This window comes from Thermobia domestica, chromosome 7 (genome assembly GCF_964235325.1).
Source record: "Thermobia domestica chromosome 7, izTheDome1.hap1.1, whole genome shotgun sequence".
Lineage (NCBI taxonomy): Eukaryota > Metazoa > Arthropoda > Insecta > Zygentoma > Lepismatidae > Thermobia > Thermobia domestica.
The window spans coordinates 142649893-142670661 of NC_137460.1; the positions used below are offsets into that span (position 1 = coordinate 142649893).

Genomic DNA, 20769 nt, shown 5'->3' on the forward strand with positions numbered 1-20769 from the left:
CTTATCTTGTGCACGTGTGTTCGAGTGGTACACGCAATCCCGGGACGGTGGTGAGTCTTTGGAAGACGACTCAAAACCAGGCAGGCCGAAAAACAAAAATCGCGATGAGTTGTTGGAACAAATGCGTGAAATGATCGCCCAAGATGCGAATTCGACCGTGAGATGGATGGCGGAGGAATTAAATACGACGAAAGACATGATTCACAAAATTTTGACAAAGGATTTAAAGAAACTGAAAGTCTGTGCTCGATTTGTTGCGCACACTTACTCGCAAGGACTTGATAAAAACAGCCAGACTAAACTCAACATTCCTAGAATCGATTGTAACTAATGAGACTTGGTGCTTCAAGTCTCATTGAGACCCGCAAACAAAACGCCAAAGTGCTACGTGGAAGTCTCCAGGTTCTCCGAAAGCGAAAAAATTGCGTTTTCAAAAGTCACGTCGGAAAACTATGTTGATTTGTTTTTAAGATTCCAAAGGTATTACACTTCGGGAATTTATTCCACAGGGTCAAACTGTTAATGATGAATATTATCTGGATGTTACGGAACATTTGTGGAAGCGAATCGTTCACGTAAGGCCGTAGTATTGAGAGCCAGGCAATTGGTCTTTATTGCACGACAGTCCACCATGTCACTCGCAGTTCGTGACTTTTTCGCTGAAAACAAATATTTCCACAACCTCCGTATTCGCCTGATTTATCGCCGTGTGACTATTTCCTACTCCCAAAATTAAAATTGTCCATGAAAGGAACATTTTATGACAATGCTACACGCGTCCAGTTTGCTGTGACAAGGGTCATTGAGGTGATTCCGGAAAAGGTCATTAAAAGCTCTATGCTAGCATTGGTCAAACGTGCCCAGCGGTGTACTTATGCGAAAAAGATGTATTTTGAATACAAAGAACTACAGTTGATAAAATGCCTAAGTCGTTTTGTTTAATTTTGGTTCCGTTATTTTTCCGGCATACTGTGTATACTGAAACTTGATGAGTAACAATGAAAAGTATTATTTTAGCGGAATCATATATTCCAAATGTTGTCTCGCATTAAGATGATGAAAGAAGATTAATTCCATATTAATCCACTATAATTTTATAGGGATTAAATCCCTCTTTCACATTAAAAAAGAAAAAAAAAGGTCAGTCCTCAAATTCGATCAAAATAATGAATTTTATTTGTATCATTTTTAAATATTTTTCACAGAAATATGCAACATCGTCTTTAATTTGCATTCCTAGAAATGTGTCATTCATTTATGAAGGATAATGTACCTCGAAGCGAACAAGGTATTAAAAGAGATATTAAATTGAGACTTTAATATACAACTGTGTTTGCTTGATATATTTATATAGAGAGAGAGGAGTAAAAAGGCGGAATATTTGAAATAGGGTGAGTAATAAAAGAGTCAAACCAAAGACCTCCCAATAATATTATCATTTTCCACGTAGGCAGAGACGGCATATGGAAACAGCTACTTTAGATGACGCCTTTCTTTGAATATGAATTAATCACGTGTTGTAGTTCTTTCCTTGTTTCTAAATATGAACTTGACTCGTGTAGAAATGAGTCTCTTTAAAGTAAATTACCAATAAATATAAATTTCGTAATGCTGTCCAATATATTACGTCCTTACCGAATAATTAGTTATAATATATTTTCCTACAAACGTAGTTCAGCTCTGCTTTAATAATTTATTATTTATTTATTTATGTGTTTATTCATCAGGAAATAACAGACGTAAGTCCAATAACAATTTCGTTTACATATAAAAACATTTCACTAAAACATAATAGTAATAATAATAATAAAATAAATAAAAAATATTAATCATTAATGCAAATATATAAAAAAGCGAGCATAAAGATATTAAACACAATAATCGCATATATTATAAAGTGTGACATCTGGTTAATTGTTTTTGATAATACTAAAATCTCTAATAAATATGGTAGTAAGATAAGAGTACTTGTTGGCTGTAGACACACACATCAATTAAACGAAATACCATATTTGCGAGAATATAGGCCGCACCTAAACTTTTGACACGAGATTATAGAAAAAGTAAATCTCGAATTTAGGCCACACTATTAAATTTATGCGAAAGTTCACAATTAGATAGTACTTTGAGTTTCATCTCTCTCTCTTCTTCCCTTTCTTCAACTCTCGCATAACTAAGGGTGAATCTTTAGTGCTTCACGAACATGACAGGTTTTGCGTATTGGGAGGTCTGGTGACGTGACTACAGTGTAAGGAAGTTCAAAATTGATTTATTCGAGAAAAGTTGATCATTTGGTTTCTGAGTAACGATAAAAAAGAAGCGTACTAGTTACACAGCGAAATTTAAACTTCAAGTTATCAGCTATGCAAACGAACACGGAAAGCTGGACGCAGATTTGATGTTGATGAGTAAAACTTCGTCTGTGGTGTACAAGCGAAGAGAAACTCGTAAATAATTTGAAAAGTCGGTGTTCATTTCGAGGGCAAAAGTGCAAATATCCAGATGTGGAAAGATTTGCATAATTTTGTAGTTTAAAGCAGGAAATATGAATATGCCGTTACAACTGAAATGATTCATATTGAAGGCTGCAAAATAATACGTGTACATGTCATTTTTAAACTGACGATTTATGATCTGAGGGAATAATCTCGATTATAGGCTGCACCATGGTTTCTCAAGCCAAAATGTAGGGGGAAAAAGTGCAGCCTATATTCGCGTAAATACTGTATGCACTTAAAAATTTTGTAATTCAGAGTAATTATGTAGAGAATATGCAAGTTTACAATACTAATTAGCTGTAGTTCATCAATTAGAATTTCGTTCAATAATTTAAGATCATATAAAGTTCTTCTTTCTGACAGTTTCAAGAGTCCAAATATGTGCCTGATTTCGTTATTAATTTTCAGTGTCAAAAAACTTAAATTTCCCGCGCAACCAGAAAAGAAATAAATTGGAATAGTAATAAAGGGAAAAGATAAAACCTGGTTACTAGACAAAGATTTACTTTCCTAAATTATCAAGATCGAAATATGTTAATATAAATCTTTAATCATTAAGAAAATTCGTATTCGAGCTTGTTAGAAAATGTGCTTATAAAGCTCTTTACTTCAGAGCCCAATTTCTTAATGTCTTTTAGACATCATTCAGTCCAACGGAACCCTATCAACATTCCTTTAGTCGGAATCCTACTGGTCTTCACTCCGAATCAGTTTCGACAACTTTCCTTCAAAAAACAAAGAAACAAACAAACGGAAAAAAAAGATAAACCTTAATGACTAAGGGCAGCACTCAGTCTGAAGAGATTCGTTCTTTTCTCGCGTTCACCTCTGGTGCTTGGGGTCCCGGGTTCGATCCCAGCCCCCGCCAAGTGAACTTTGTGGTGGACAAACACCGTGTGCGTGGGTTTTCTCGGGGTTCTCCCGTTTCCTCCCACTTTCTTCATTCCACCATTTCATTCATTTCTCATAATCACCGTCTCCTTTAGCCTAACCGGCATAACCGTGGGACGTAAAACTCAAAGATTTCATTTCATTTCATTTCGTTCTTTTCTCTGAAGAGGGGCCGCGGTGGCTCAGTGGTAGAGCGTTCACCTCTGGTGCTTGGGGTCCCGGGTTCGATCCCAGCCCCCGCCAAGTGAACTTTGTGGTGGACAAACACCGTGTGCGTGGGTTTTCTCGGGGTTCTCCCGTTTCCTCCCACTTTCTTCATTCCACCATTTCATTCATTACTCATCATCACCGTCTCCTTTAGCCTAACCGGCATAACCGTGGGACGTAAAACTTAAAGATTTCATTTTTTTTCTTTGAAGAGAAGAGCACCATTCTGGCTTCTCTGGCGTATAGTTTCCACTCCCACCATTCTGACGTTACTTTTTTCTTCATTTCAGATTTATTCAGAGATGAACAAAAAAGAGTATAAAGATTATCACTCATCCCAATAAGCCACCACTCAGACTTATTCCCCGCTGAATTATTTTAACAAAAAATCATAATATATTATCTCGGTCATCATTTCGACTGAAAGAAAATAATTCATTTCTTACTTCTAGTCATCATTGAGACTGCTAGATCTTTTCTACTTGAAGTATGCCCCTTCTGGCACTGCAGCCGATGTGTGTTTTCCCGTACCTTCCTCGAAAGAAGAGGGACAAGTTGCTGCGGCCGAGATCTTTCAATTGTTGGATGCAGAAGCGTTGTCACAGTGAATTATTACATGGACTTTGCTGTGCTGTCTTGTTAGCCATTCTAAGTAAAATACGATCTTTACTCGTCAAGACCAAACGACTGAATGACAAATTGGCAACACAGCTGAGATCATTCACTTCTTCTCCAGCAAAGGGTGGGTTTCCTCCGTCAGAGGGTTGTAGGTGTGTGGCCGAAGTATGTTTCGCATAATTTCCGAGGGCGCACCTGAAGTAGACAGGCTCAAGTTCCTGATACTGACGTGATGTGAGGAAAAGAAAAAGCTACAACCATCAATCTGGCCCAGAGAAATAATTTGTTCCCTGCTTAGGTAATCATTTAGATCGATCGCTACATAAGATGGAAAAGCAAAAGAAAAGTAAAATCAAGGCAGACCCTCAGCAAACATGTCAAGGAGGCACCACTTAGCTTTATCAAATCTCTAAATAACAAGGCGTTGATTATCTCTTTTACATGATCGGATTAGCTTTCTGTTTTTGCTGATTTTTACTTTCGCTTTGAAACTCCGAAGAAAAAAAAAACCTTCGGTCAAGCTTGCACACATACAGACATGAAAATATAAATCACATCTTAAAAAAGGACTGAAATTATTATGAATGAGTTAATATTCAGGACTATTCAAAATAATCTCGATTACAAATTTCAATAAGTCACGTTTCTAAACACGTACATTCATGAAAGAGAAACTCAAAGTTCTAGTATTTGGAAAAGCTGATGTATTAATTACGCAGCTTGCCGCAAGGGCGACAGTAACAGAAGATGGCAGCAAATGAGGACAGGAAAGCTTTTCGTGTGCTAAATTTTCATGGTAACCAGTCTATTATTAGTGTCCAAAGAAGTTTTAGAACTAAGTTTGGAGAAGAACCCCCTAGCAAGCACAGTATTCGTAAATGGTACTTTGATTTTAAAGCAAGAGGATGCATATCGCCCGGCCATCCATCTTTAATTGCGGAAACAGTGGAGCGTGTTCGGGCCAGTTTCACGAGAAGTCCACAGAAATCAATAGTGAAAGCAGGTAGAGAATTGCAGATACCGCAGCCTACTGTGTGAAGGGTTATCCGTAAGCGACTAAAATTTTATTCATACGGGTTGACATTGTTGCAACCCTTTAAACCTAGTGACAAAGATAAGAGAATTGAGTTCTGTAGGCTTGATGTGTGTCGAGTTACATAAGGGGCTTAAATTGTTCACCTGTAATCTGAAAAAATGATAGGTATACATAATGTATAATGAAACAAAATTTTTTGAGTTTCATTTGATATCATTTTCATGTATATGCATGTTAGTAAACGTGAGTTACTAAAGCTTGTAATCTGATGATCATTTTGAATAGCCCTATATGTGTGGACAGATCGTACCTATAATAACACAAATTTAATTATTTACAAACACCAATTACGGATATATATATATATATATATATATATATATATATATATTAGAAAAAATCCGTATGTCTTTACAAATATATCTTTATTATTACATGAAAACAGACTTGTTTGTAATAAATTCATTGGGACAAGCCTGCTGCGAGATGGTATCGCACTGCTTCCGTATCTCAGATATCTGGAGTTCTATTTCCTGCATTAATTTTCGTGCATCACGTAACATTACAAGTAACATTTTGTGATGTCCAATGAAGAACGTAGACTTTAAAGTCAGCATACAACTTAATAAAGATGTTGCGTACTATACATCGTTTGACAGAAGATTGTTCTTTATATGAGGTAAATCTTCGATCCCCGGCCAAGTACATTTGTGCACAACATCGTGTCCGTTGATTTTCTCATTCCACCAATTCTTCCATCATCATTAACTTGCTTTAATCATCGTCTCCCTTAGCCTAAAGATCATAATCGTGGGACGTTAAACTAAAGATTTCATTTCATTTTTCATATAAGGTAAATCGCGTACGACATTACTTTCTACACTTAGAAGCTTACTATTAAAATATTGGTTAATGGCGCCGATCGAACCACTTCGTTTAGCCGCGTTAAGATATGACACAACAGTTATAATTAAAAGGCTGTATAGATTATAAACACTGACAATTAACAGCACATGTTAGCAGAATGACGAGTCATGGATATATATATCCAGTTATGTTATAGAATCCGATATCAGAATATCTACAGTTTGTTTCAATATTCACATTTACAAATGAGTCAGTTTTATGTAATGTGATGCTGTAATCTTAATGTTTAACGTCCCACAGTATAGCAAGTTTGATGATATACTCAAGAAATATCTCATGCAGTGGCGGAATATCTTCTCGCTGCTATATGTAACAATTAAAAAATGGCCCATTTAAAATAAAATAATCTTTAATGAAGTTAACGGTAATAACGAAACAATACTTCTAGGTTAAATGAACTTTGATTCCCCATACGAGTAGAATACTTGACAATTTTTGTAGAAAATAACAAATATATCCAATTGAAAGTTTACGCCACTTGAAAATAACTATTAATTGCTTTGAAGCAAACACCCCCTTTCATAGTAATTAGAAAGTATAACATCAATAATGAACACTTTCCAGTTTCCATTAACAGAACTGTCACTTCACTAATTTTCATGTTTTCCATGCATTTAAATAACTCACAAAATAATGTTCACTTGAATTACATAATCTATTCATTGTAGATATATTTGCTTAAGATCACTCCGTCTTTAAGAATTCGAGTATTAAATTTTGTAGGATACTTTACCAATACAATTTTGTTCCAAGGTTCTCAAGACTTGTGATGTTAGTCCCATTCCCCATTTCAGTCTGAAGACTCGATACGCATTTTTTGTTATCGTGAACTGTGTAGATGTCAGCATCCACCTACATACAACCATATGATTGCTTGGAGGCCAAGTTCAAGGTGATTACCTTGACAACCAAGACTGCTATTACAGATAATAACTTCAGAACTCTATAACAACTTGATTTTTTAATTCTATGGATATTTAAATAAAATCGTGTAATGACGGTTATGCTAAAGGAGACGGATGATTAACGAAAGTCAGTGATTGTGAAAATTGGTAGAACAAGAATGTGGGAGGAAGCGCAAGAACCCCGAGAAAACCCACGGACGCAAACTCGTTGCCTAGCATGACTCTTGCACCAGAAGTGAGCGCTCTACTACTGAACCATCGTGCGACATTTAGAGTTCAAAGCAAGCACGTTTATCGGGAATCGAGTCATAGACGCAAAGCCAAAGAATAAACATCTTCCAGAGCTTACTGATAGATTACGTTCCTCAGACAAATATAAAGCTTGTTAAAAATGATAGTGCTTCTTTGAAAAAATAAAAAATGTCCATGTGTTACTACGGGATTTTTTTTCGTTATTCCTTTTGCATCTTTCATATAGCATTCGTCTGAACTATAACTGTCGCATGAAATTCGAACACCTCGTATGGGTATCTTAGCGAACTACCCTCACTCCTGTTTCCTTCACTCTAGGTCAAATATCAAGAAACGTTGGAACACATATTTAATTATTTTAAATGAAAAGTCGATAAGTACCAAATTTCATGTCTAATCTTAAGGGATTTAGAGATACGAACAACTTTTTATAATTGTAACCTTGCCCCTTTTCTTTCCTCCTTGGTTAAATATGAAAAAACTCTCAAACACTATTTAGTTATTTTAAATGGAAAGTATAAATACCAAATTTTGTGTCTCTAAACTTAAAGAATTCCGAGAAATGGAAACTGTATTATAAAATTGAACCCCCTTCTTTCACCGCCTTATCTCTTCCACATCAGATTTTCAGAAATTCTTCTTTAGTGGTACTTTACGTCTGAAATCTTAGCTTAAACTGTTTAGCCTATTCATTGATCAGTCAGTTAGGACGACTTATTTTATGTATAGAGATTGTGTGTATTAATTTTTTCTAAATCTCTGTATGATTCCACCTCATCCTCTGTTTTCTTCTGTGTGGTGATTTCAAATATGAATACGCATCTTCGGCGTGGGAGACCTGGGATCGGTTGCAGACGGGAGTTCATGTGGTTCGGGTTTCCGACGTTAAGCTGTAGATCCACGTCTTACATAGCTTTGCTGCTAAAAGGAACATTTAATCCCACTCCACTGCGATCAAATCTGAATACATCGCCTAGCACTTGAAAATGTTACTTGCCAATTGTATAACGAATAACAGAAATCAGTTCTTTTGAGAACTACATTCCCCAGAAAGTGAAATTTTAAAAACAACTCTGTATACAAAATTTTTTGAACTTAAATACATATTTGCTAATTATTTATTTAAAAACAAAAGAAAGAAAAAATTATATTGAATGAACCTTGCTTATAACTGTTAGAATACTCTTAGATACCTTTGTAGACGACACTAAAACACGCATTTTGTAACATTGGCTACACTTCTTCCACCAAAATATTCTAGCTACATCCAATTTCTAGCATGAACTTACCTACTAATTTTGCACCCTGTCAAAATAGAGAAAAAATATGTGCGCTACTTGTTTGTTTGTCCTCCTGTTATTTTACGATGTGGATTCTAAAATCTTTTAACAGTGGGAAGAGAAATACAGAGTGAGTCAAAAGTCCTTGGACACCTGCATAAGTTTGAAAACGACGGGAAAAGTAAAAAGTGATGATGGGAACAGAGATTTGATGAGGGACTGCAACTTTCGGAGTGTATGTCATTCATGGCCGCCATCTTGAAATCCGCCATTTTGGATTCAAGTCAATTCTTTTTAAACGGGAACGGGGGTGTATGAAACATCAAATAACACTAGCTTGAACTCAGGAATTTAGTGGTGTTATTTGTTTTGTTTTTGTTTTTGTTTTTTTTTTTTCAATCTTGTACAGTTTAGAAGTTATTAATGTTCAAAAGGTGGGAAATTACCTTGATACTGAATGCTACAACACATGTTCTACGTGTTGTCCATCCCGTGCAAGGCACAACTGTAGTCGCAGCAATCACTCTGACTGCACACGGAGGAGAATGTCTCCTGAAATTTGGTCACAGGCTTGTTGGATTCGTTCCTCCAGGTATCTCAAATCACGGATTGTCTCAGCATACACTATCTGCTTAAGATGTCCCCATAGATAAAAATCAAGGGGCGTTAAGTCAGGGGATCTGGGCGGCTACTCCACGGGACCACGGTGACCAATCTACTTCTCTGGCAGTTGTTCATCCAACCATTCACGGACACCAAGTCCATGGTGTGGAGGGGCTCCATCGTGCTGAAAATAAGATGAGAAAATGCCGTCAGCGTTCAGTGTGGCAGGGAACAGGTTCTGCAGCAGCATCAGATATTGTGGTGCAGTTAAGGTGTTGTAAATGAAAAATGGCCCAATGATGCGGATGTCCCATATGCCACATGAAAAATGGCCCAATGATGCGGGTGTCCCATATGCCACACCACACCATCACCTTCGCTGGACTATGTTCTCGACTCGGGTCTACCCAGTTCAGCTTTGCGTCACACCAGTATCTACAATTATGTCTGTTAACCTCCCCGTTCAAAGTGAAATACGCCTCGTCGCTGAACAGTATGCCCTTGGCAAACGCAGGATCCAGTTCGTGTTGTTCAGTTTATGTTGCATGTGTAGCTTGTAAGGATGCCACTGATTGGCGTGCAATATCCGGACAACGGAGGATTGGCTTATTGCACATGCTAGGGACACACGACGGGTACTTCGTTTAGGACTTTTCACAAACGACGCAACAACCGCCGTTGCAGTTTCCTCATTGGTGGCAGTCTTTGGTCGCCCACTATGTGCCCTATCTTGAACAGCGCCCGTCTCCCGGAATTTGGTGATCACGTGAGCCACCGTGCTGTGCGATACCGGTTCTCTGTCTGGGTGCCGTCTGTTGTAGTCAGCTTCTATTGTTCGGTAGCTGCGTTTCCCTGATATAAGGATGATTTCGATCTTCTGTTCACGTGTTAAACCCATTTTAGATCACCTGGAACAAAGAGAAAACTGGGTCAGTATCAAGGTAATTTCCCACCTTTCAACATTAATAACTTCTAAACTGTACAAGATAGAAAAAAAAAAAAAAAAACAAATTACACCACTAAATTCCTGAGCTCAAGCTAGTGTTATTTGATATGTCATAGTCCCCCTTCCCATTTAAAAATATTGACTTGAATCCAAAATGGCGGATTTCAAGATGGCGGCCATGAATGACATACACTCCAAAAGTTGCGGCCCCTCATCAAACCTCTATTCCCATCATCGCTTTTTACTTTTAGCTTCAATTTTCAAACTTATGCAGGTGTCCAAGGACTTTTGACTCACCCTGTATGTCACAAACTTAATGTAAGCTTCATAATGATTAATACTGAACAGTAATATAAGGTACCAGACGTCTTCGTTTCCCGGACTGTCTTTGGAATTTAGAGGATTTTAAAGTAAAATCCGTTTGGTCCGTGACTGAAGTTGAAAAGTCTTTCTGCATTCATTGAAAACAAATCTAGTAATCGTATGGTCTAGTAATATAGACAGTGGACTAACCACGAGTAACTCTTCTTGTTACTGGTTAACTGAGAGCAGTTAGTAGTTATATAAGCAGCTAGTAACCTGGTTAATTCAATGACTAAGAAGGACAGTTTCTGGATTACATTCAAGCCAGATAAAAGTGCATTTTGTGTCAGTTTCTTGAAATGTACGAGCACTTGCGTGCAAACTGTATTATTGTATTTTCGGCATCGAAGGAACAGACCGGCATTTTAACTTCAAAACTATTAATGTAATGCTGTAACTAACTTTATTGTGCCTCAGTATTTAATTGTATGATACTTTTTCATAGTGGTTTGTACACACCTTTGCTAGAGAAAAGGAATCTTTGAACCTTCAGTTACACGTAACAATTTAATAATTGCAACCCTCCTCCAGTGCGCCAAATAGAAAATAGAATATGAATATTTACTGCAAGACTATTCGACACAAATTATTGCAACTATCTTGACAAATATATAGAATTTTATGTACAGTACCTTCTCTTTATTTGGTATTAGAATTCGTGAAATTAGCAAGTAATTGTTTATTGTGTAAATACAACTATGCAGAAAAATAGGAACCAAAACAAGATAATGTTCAACAAAAAGTGAGGAAGGACGATGGATATGCTTGATGCCATCTTATCATAGTTTTATATATATATAAACCTCAAATGCATATTAACCCAGAATCTTGCATAATGAACATAAATATCATCTTACCTCAGACCAGTGGAGAAATTGGAGACTGGTAAACATCCAATGTTGACTCTGACAAAAGGCTTGTCAGTCGTAGAATGCCGAGTACATTTAATCCATTTAGCAGTATAATCTTTAGCATTGAATGAAGAAATGTATGGCTCATTAATATTCACAAAAATGGAGATTCCAGTGTTTTAGCACTTAAACAATTCCTAGGTTCAAAGTCGAAAAGCCACAAATGAAATTGGAAGAACACCGAGTCTTGGGTACAGTTTCGATAAGTTTTATCCTACGTAGGATGCATCTTGTGCTCCGAAATTCCAGCGAAAGTTAAGATGACTCATTGGAAGAAAACTTCAATTTTTCTGAAATGTCAAGTACTGTCTGGTCATCATTTTCTTGACAACATTTCCTTAGGTGATTCCTTGAGCCAGTTAGATCCTATCAATACTACTACTACATTTCCAGTGAAACTTTTGTGGGGAAAGCGAGACGTGATATTGTCCAGTAAGCTCTGAGAACACTGTAGTACTATTCATTTATAGCTATGAAGAGATTGCTCTGATGGTTTCGTTATTAGAACACCAGAAATGGTACCATTCTCTTCCAGCTAGCAACGAAGTCCCTCAGGAATCTACCATCTTCCGTTTTCAGGGCTTGCAATACATGCATTGTTATCTCAATCTCGAATACGGCTTTATGATAAATATTGATGCTGCTTCAAACTATAAGCTAAGTGTTTGAAGAAGTTCCAAAGCATCTCGAATCATTGTCATTTCATAAATAAAAGTCCAATTTGATAGCTTCTGATACAGTCGCAAAAATATTGCATGATCTGGAGCACTTCTATGCACATCTGTAGAGGCATTTTTTTAAATGTTCCTTTCAAACTGGATAGCATTTTCATAAAGATTGCACTAAACAGTATGAAGTTTACATCCATCTTAATAAAATATTCTGCTTATACGAGGTGTGGCAATTAAATAGAGACTGGTGTCATAAATGTGATGTATTGCAAAGAAAGTTACAATTGACAGTTATCCCCTTCAATATACTCCCCTCCCCTATCTATACACCGCTGCATGCGTGCCTTCCATTGTTCAAAGCAATGCTTGTAGGTCATCAGATGTCACTCTGTTCAACAACTCTGCCGTTTTTCGTTTCACCTCTTCCACAGACTGAAAATGTGTTCCCTTCAATGCACTTTTCACTTTTGGGAACAGATAAAAGTCACAGTGAGCCAGGTCTGGGGAATATGGAGGATGGTCGAGCACAGGAATGCGCTTGGCTGCTAAAAACTGCTTCACAGAAAGGGCATTATGGGCAGGCGCATCGTCTTGGTGGAGTATCCATGCATCGTTCTTCCACAAATCCGGTCTCTTCTTCCTTATTCGTTCCCTCAGCTTGATTAGGACTTCTTTGTAGTAGGTCGGATTTACCGTTTGACCCTGAGGCACCCATTCAGTCATGATACCCCTGATATAAAAAAAAAAAAATGATGAGCATTGCCTTCACTTTCGACTTGCTCATTCGTGTTTTTATTCTTGGCGAAATGGGAGTCTTCCAGTGCATGGGTTGACGCTTAGTCTGAGGGTCATACTGGAAAATCCATGTTTCATCATATGTGATGACACGTGTTAGCAAGTCTGGTTCTGCTTTTAGTCGCTTCATGACGTCACAGCAAATGGTCTTTTGAATGTCTTTTTGTTCCTGAGAGAGGTTTTTCGGTACAATTTTTGCACAAACTTTTGTCATGTTTAAATTGTCATACAAAATTTGTCTTACTGTCTCTTTGTTAATGTTCGTCATGTCTGTGATTTTCCGAATGCTCAGACGTATGTCTTTCCGCACAAGTTCATTAATTTTTTGAACATTTTCGTCCGTTCTTGAAAAAAAAGAGCGACCGGGTCATTCATCTTCAACCTCCTCCCTACCTTTTGAAAATCGTTTGTGCTATTCGAAAACTCGTTCACGTGACATAGCATTATCACCATACACCTCTTTTAATATTATACAACATTCTGTCCTGTTTTGTTTAATTTCACCAGAAATTTGATGTTAATGCGCTGCTCAACTTTACTGTTCACTATGATCCCGGCACTACTACAGAACACTGGCTTCTTCATGCAAACCTGCTAAGAAAAGAAAAACTCAGAATCATGAAACAAACAGTGGCTGCTCATGAAGGTTCAACAACACATCATCAGCTACCTTCCCTCCCCACCGATCCTGCGCGACAGGAGGTGGGCAGTCTCCTTATTTAATTGCCACACCTCGCATTGTAAAATCTAACTCTCTGGTTTTCTAAGACAGATTCTATTTTTGGTGACATTGAGTATAAACTAGTCTGTTGTAGTGTTGGCTGCTTTGTGTATAGCCAACTCAAGTTCGTGACTCATAGAATGGAAGAGAAACACATGAATGCCTAATTCCTTTTGCAGCACGGTACAGCACAGTTTCTCTTGCGTGTTAGTGCTCCAGCTGTACAAATAGCAACAAGTCGTTTTTGTAGTGCTGTTTTATAAATGGACACAATTATCTATGACTCTCTCACAGATTGCTTTCTTATTGTTTGTTCCAGTTCATTTAACTCTAAAAGTATATGACAACACTCCTTGTTTAAACACTGACCGAAGGTACACCATTAAAACATATTTATAGGACATTGTTGATGATTCATCCATCAGTAGTGCAAATGGTTCATGAGAAGTTGCCAGTTTTTTCTTCTTTTCAGCAGCTACAAAATCAATTACATTTGCACACGATACATTTGAGAAAGGAATTGTGCTGCGATCTACTCCATTTAATTGTTGTATTTGGACGAGGTGAGAAAGCATAGAAAATGAAAGTCGATTCTGAGCAATTACATAGGATGTTCTAAATATTTAGGGAGTCTTTTTGATAAAGTCTCATTAACATACTTCTACCTATCTTTGGCATTTGAAAGAGAGAATTTTATGTCTTCTTTTCGGCACTGTTCAGAAACTGAGACGTATTTCAGGTATGCAACAGATTTCTCATGTTCATATATCTTGTGAAGTAATTTCTTCGAAGTCTTTTCAGTAATTCCATTAACTCTTTCAATTTGGACACCTACTCATTTTTCTGCATGAAATTTTAGTTGTCGAACACACACACAATTATACACAACACAAAAATTTTCATTAACACATTTAGCCGCAACTCGCAGACGCTTGGTTTTCCATTGATGAAATTGAATTTTCTCACATATTAATGATCATGTGTCAGTTACAGAACCGTTCACTAACAGTATTTGTGTTTCATCGCACACAGTTACACTGGAACTGCGCAGATCACAGCTGAGTTCTTAACATCCTTCAGCGATGTTTGCGAAGTTTCTGGATTTTGTGTTGGATCAAACGCATGTTTTATACGTTTACTGACCGTTTCAGACTGTCATCATCTTAGACGAATACGGAATAATTCTCTTCAGGTAATTTCGTATATCCCTAAGCGCTGGAAGTGAGGAACATGTGATAAAATAAAGCTAGAGGTATGAAACTGAACTTGAGTTAATGTAGAGCAGAATAATGATAATAGATTTTGATTTAAGCTTGTCAATACAGATCAATCATTACAGCGAACCCTAAGTGATTTAATTTAATGATTATTTTAATTTACTTCCTACGCAAATTTTAGATTCCATCACTTTGAAAACGGTAATTCGTCACCAAAGCTTTTCCTCTTCAGTGCTCTCTATGACATTCAGTGCTGTACAAAGCAAATCAGTATAGCCGAATATCTCCGAACAACCTGTTGTCGAATCACGACCCCGAGAGACAGTGTAGGTACCACAGACGGTATCTAAGCGTTAAATCAAGGTAGTAAGTGTGAGTGTTTCGTAAGTGATAACGTCGCCAGTACTACAACCACTGACAAATGTTGCGATGCTAAAAGTCTATCAGAATTGTTAGAAATTATTCTTCCCGTTCCGGAAAAACAATAATTAAGTTAATGCCAGCAAATGAAAGCTAGAGAGGAGGATTTTCCTGGCTCCTCCCCTACACAAAAAAAGAAAAAACAACAAGCCTGCACTCTTCAGTAGCCACTCGATGAATGACAAAGTGCTGAAGTCCAAGAACTCACACCTCTACTTGTCTGTAACACTGCATTTTATAACATAAGTCATTTATATGAATAATAGCCAGCTGACTAAATTTCTCACCACAAATACAAAAATAAGGGATACATACTGTAATCAACTAATTCACAAGATTCAAGGCCAATCTGAATTCCACGAATTTATTAGAAACATATTACATAATAATAATGTTATTAGTCTTGAAGCTTTAATGCTTGTTTCACGGTTACCTGACAATCAAAAATCAAAGTATGCTCAAACTCTCCCTATTTATGGACTACCTCATAATTCACATTTCATATCTGATCAGAATCATACAGTATATTTACTTGCTAATAGTTGTCCACATAAAAACTTCACATTCATAATCTTTTTTTAAACTAACAGTTTTGACTGTAATAAAGGAAACAACTGGAACATAATTCTAAACGTAATGACACAACTAACCTGTATTTAACCATGCGAAATTATTTCACGAGCTAATCCTGTTTCAAAACCACAAATCGAAAAAAAAAAAAAAAAAGTCTGATTATTATTACGAACTAACAATTCTAAGTTAAATTTGGACGATGGCACCTTGATAAAAATGGGCATTGTTGTTATTAATGGTGTTATTAAAAAATTAAGTTTGAGTCAAACCTACCTGGCAATTCTATTCTTGTTCAAAAGTATGCCATTGAAGCTAATAGATCTTAGGTTTGTGGGAATTGGCAAGACACTGGTTATATTATATTCTATGAACTGTTTTCTTAACATTTGATGTACTTATAATTTGTAAACATTATTTTTTTCTTCTCTGTCTCACCGACTTACAATGTCAACTAAGTCTTAGGAGATGAAACCAATCTAATGAGACGTGTAGGAATCTCAGTATTTGACTGGCTTTACTAAGGGTAACTTAAATGGAGTTATTTTAACACAATTCAATGTAATCTTGTCTCACCATTATCATAGTTAGTCATTATGAAACGGGAGCTCTCTCGTGGCTAAGCAGTTAGCGTACCTGCCTTTGGCGTGAAAGACCCGGGTTCGATTCCCGGAAGGGGGCTTAGTGGTAAAGCGTTCACCTCCGGTGCTTGGGGTCCTTGGTTCGATCCCAGCTCGCGCCGTCTGGACTTTGTGGTGGACAAACACCGTGCTCGTGGGTTTTCTCGGGGTTCTCTCGTTTCCTCCCACTTTCTTCATTCCACCATTTCATTCATTTCTCATTATCACCGTCTCCTTTAGCCTAACCGACATAAGCGTGGGACGTAAAACTTAGATTTCATTTCATTTCGATTCTCGGCAGGAGTTTAAGTGACTCGGATTCCACGTTAAGTTGTAGGTCCACGTCTCATATAGCCTCGCTGCTGAAAGGGAGTCTAAATCAAATCAAATTATGATACGAAACCTACTCGTTTCTTAAAAGAATTTAACCATGTATAACAATGCCTTAATATCTATATGCGATAAATATATATATATATATATATATATATATATATAATGTACTCCATATTGTTGAAATAAAAAGTGAAGTAAATTATTACTGTTAATATAAATTTAAGTATGAGGATGATTTCTTTCGTTGATTCATTTGAATTGTCAAGAAACTTGTAGAAATTATGTATCTAGATATTTCAGTTTAACTATCCGTATTTCCACCGAATGAAAAATAAATTTGCCGTAGATATTCACTGTTGATGCTCAGAATGTAAATATGCTCTAATTATATTCTGTTGATGAGTAGCAAGTTCGATAGCCAGCAGCATGTTGTTGTTGGGGGTAATTAATATAGAGTATACTAGAAGAAAACGAAAAAGAATTTCTTTGAACACTTTTTACCATTTTGAGTCTTCTGCGTGTGATGAAAACACTATCACTTGTGAAGCGTTTGTGCACTCGTGAACTTAGGTACGCGTCATTGCTTTCTCTCCGTATACTTGGCATAGCATACTCTTACATCATTTAACAAAATTTGATGTTCACGTGCTATTATTAGTGTGTCATGTTACCACCCGGGCAGACTGCCTTAACAACATTGGAACCTTACCGTAATGCCTTTTGCTCCATTGTCTCTCTTATACTAGTATTAGCGTGTTTCTTAATATCTATGGACACATGCTATAATTCTTATGTACTAGTCAAAGGCACAGGACAGTCGTAGCAAATACAGCTCGATGGCAAACATTAAGTTTGGTTCATTGTCGCACGCTGAATCTGAATATGTAAACAGAATTTCTACATTGCACATAATTTTTGCAGCACAGCATGCTTACATATCAAGACATGCAACCCGTATGCACTATAAAAGGGACAGGATCAAAGAAAGTAACACCGCCAATGATTTAGTTTTATATGTGAACGCTGAATCGGAATCTGTACTCAAAACTCCTTTATCTCCCAGATTTTTAAGTGTTATGAAAATCCTTCATTACAGGGGAAAAGACTATCATCTGTTCTTGTCGTGTGTATGCTGAGAAAATAAATCGGCTTCTTTTGCATGTGCAACTCAGACTTCAAGGCATTTTCTGAAAAAATATGGGCAAAGTTGGCTAAAGATTCGAATGCCAGCATTAGGGAAATACGAATACCTAAAATAGAAATTTCACAGCACTAATGAAACTAAGTAGATTTGAATACCTAAACAAGAAATTTCTCAGAATTAGTGAAGTTAGTAGAAAATAGATTAGGTAACTATCCTGTGTTAATTCATTGAAGAGCTTATTCCTTTAAGAAATAAATGAAAAAGCATTTGCAAGGATTTCGAAGAAATCTAAAATCAGATAATTACCATTAAGATTCGTCGGACGTATTAATGGGATGAAATATGAAGTCCTAAAAAATGCATTGTTTGAACATAACAGCTTCCTTTGGTCCCACGAACCTGAGGCTATAAGTGATGAACATGGTAAGAGGTCTTACCAGGCTATTGCGAAAATATAAAAGCTTATCAAGGAAATTACCTTCTCCTTATGAGCATTACTTCTGAACTCGGAAGATAAATTTTCCTAATCACATATAAGACGGAGAGCATATATCCAAAGGTAAGTTGTTTTAATGTTTTCATCGCAATACCTTCTTGCAAATAGCCTACAGTATAGTTCCATTGCTCTGTCTTGTTAGAGCTCTGAATGATGGATTAAAGTTCTAGGCAGAAAATAAAATAATTTTGATTCCTATTGGTTATTGGTAGTATTTTTTTCGGCATTGGCATTATATTTTGTTGGATGTCGTTTGCACACAACCACTTTCCCCTATTATCCGTTACGTGGCACTCATACTGTTTACGAAAATTGGTCTTCCATTCTTTAATGTTCCATGGTTAAAACTTTGTAAGATTACCTTCTTTAAAAACTGGGAATTTCTCGAGAATTAATTTCGAATAACTTTGCTGTAGCTCTCGCAAGAATGTTTGAGAATGCAATCAAAATCGTTCGCATTCCTATTCCTAAGACGGGATTTTTTAAATTATTTTTATTTATTTATTAGATTAACATCTGCAGTTATGCCCTCTAGGCTAAAGAAAATGGATGATTAGTGAAAATGAATGATCATGAATTACTTTTTGTGCTCTCTCACCGAGAATCGAACCCGGGACCGCGTATACCAAATACACACTAGACCAGCGGGAAGGGCTATACTCCTATAAGTTCTTTGTATAGTTGTCTACTTATAATGATTTCAAAATGAAGTACTACAGTTGAAGAAGTATATTAACTAATTGTGTTACAGTTTCGGCATGACAAGAACTCTTTCTTCAGATTTATTACGACCTACACCTATCCTATCTCGGTAATAAACTTATTGTCATTACAGAAGAAATATGGACAAAAGAACCAAATACAATTTCATAAGGAATATGAAGAAAATAAGGTATATTGAAGTCGGGGAAGAATATAGTGAAATTCCATGGATTGGTGAAATTCAATTGGATATAATACAAGGGTAACATATAAATGATTCATTGAGTTACAAAACACTGTGTATTTAGAGATATAAGACCTACAAAGATGGGTGATACATCAGAGTACCCACTGTATCATGAAATCTATATTATAAAATTGAAAGTGACTATGTTTGCGACTCTTAATCTCTGGAGCCGCCAGACCGATCTCGCTCAAATTTCTGACGTAAATGCGGTTCTGGCCTGGGAGTGTTCTTAGCTATCCATTTTGACGGTAGAACTTAGGGGAGGGGAAATTATAAAAACATAAATAAAACTTAATAACTCTTGAACCAAACGACCGATCTCGATCAAACTTTCAACATAGATAATGTTCGGACCTCGAATGTTTTTTGTCATTTCACTGACGGAGCAACGTAAGGGAGGAGGAGATATACTAAAATCAATAAATATAAAAATAAAAGAGACTATGTTCGTGAGTTAATAACAATAACTCGTTAACCACTCGACCGATCTCAATCAAATTTTGAACATAAATGAGGTTCAACCTGGGAAGTTTTTTATTATTTCACTTTGACGGTAGATCTAAGGTGAGGGGAGGAAGGGAAATATATGAAAATGAATAAAACTTAATAACTCTTGAACCAAACAACCGATCTCGATCAAACTTTCAACGTAGATAAGGTTCAGGCCTGGGATGTTTTCTTCATTTCACTTTTACGGTGCAACTCAGGCGAGGGGAGGGGGATATACATAATATAATATGTTAAAAAATAAAAAAATAAAAGTGACTGTGACTTCATCACGCTTAAACCACCCGACCGATCTTAAACAGATATCCAACATAGATGAGGTTCGGACCTGGGGTGGTTTTTATCATATCACTTTTACGGTAGAACTTAGTGGAGGGGAGGGAGATAGAAAAATAAATAAAACCTAATAGCTCTTGAACCACCCGACCGATCTCGATCAAATTTTCAATATAGATGAGGTTCGAGACCGAAAAGTTTTATATATATATATATATATATATATATATATATATATATATATATATATATATATTCACTTTGACGATAGAACTAGGGGAGGGGGAAGGAAGAAGATTTAAATATGAAAATAAATAAAATTTAACTCTTGAACCACCTAACCATCTTGATCAAATTTTCAACATCGATAACGTTTGGGCCTGGAATATTTTTTGTTATTTAACTTTGACAGTGCAACGTAGGGGAGGGGGAGGGAATATATATATATATATATATTTGTAAAAAATAAAAACGAAAGTGGCTGTCTTTGTGACTTCATCAGTCTTGAACTACTCGACCGATCTCGATCAAATTTTTAACATAGATGAGGTTCTGGCCTGGGATGGTATTTATCTATTCGCTTTGACGATAGGGGCGGGGAACAAGGAGT

General features: G+C 36.6%; 1 protein-coding gene across 6 annotated transcripts in view; it reads left to right on the forward strand.

The window, feature by feature from the left end:
- The window catches only part of LOC145690430 (S-phase kinase-associated protein 2-like), a 211071-nt gene that overhangs the window by 12340 nt on the left and 177962 nt on the right, over positions 1–20769 (forward strand). The gene's annotated exons all lie outside the window — the stretch shown is intronic.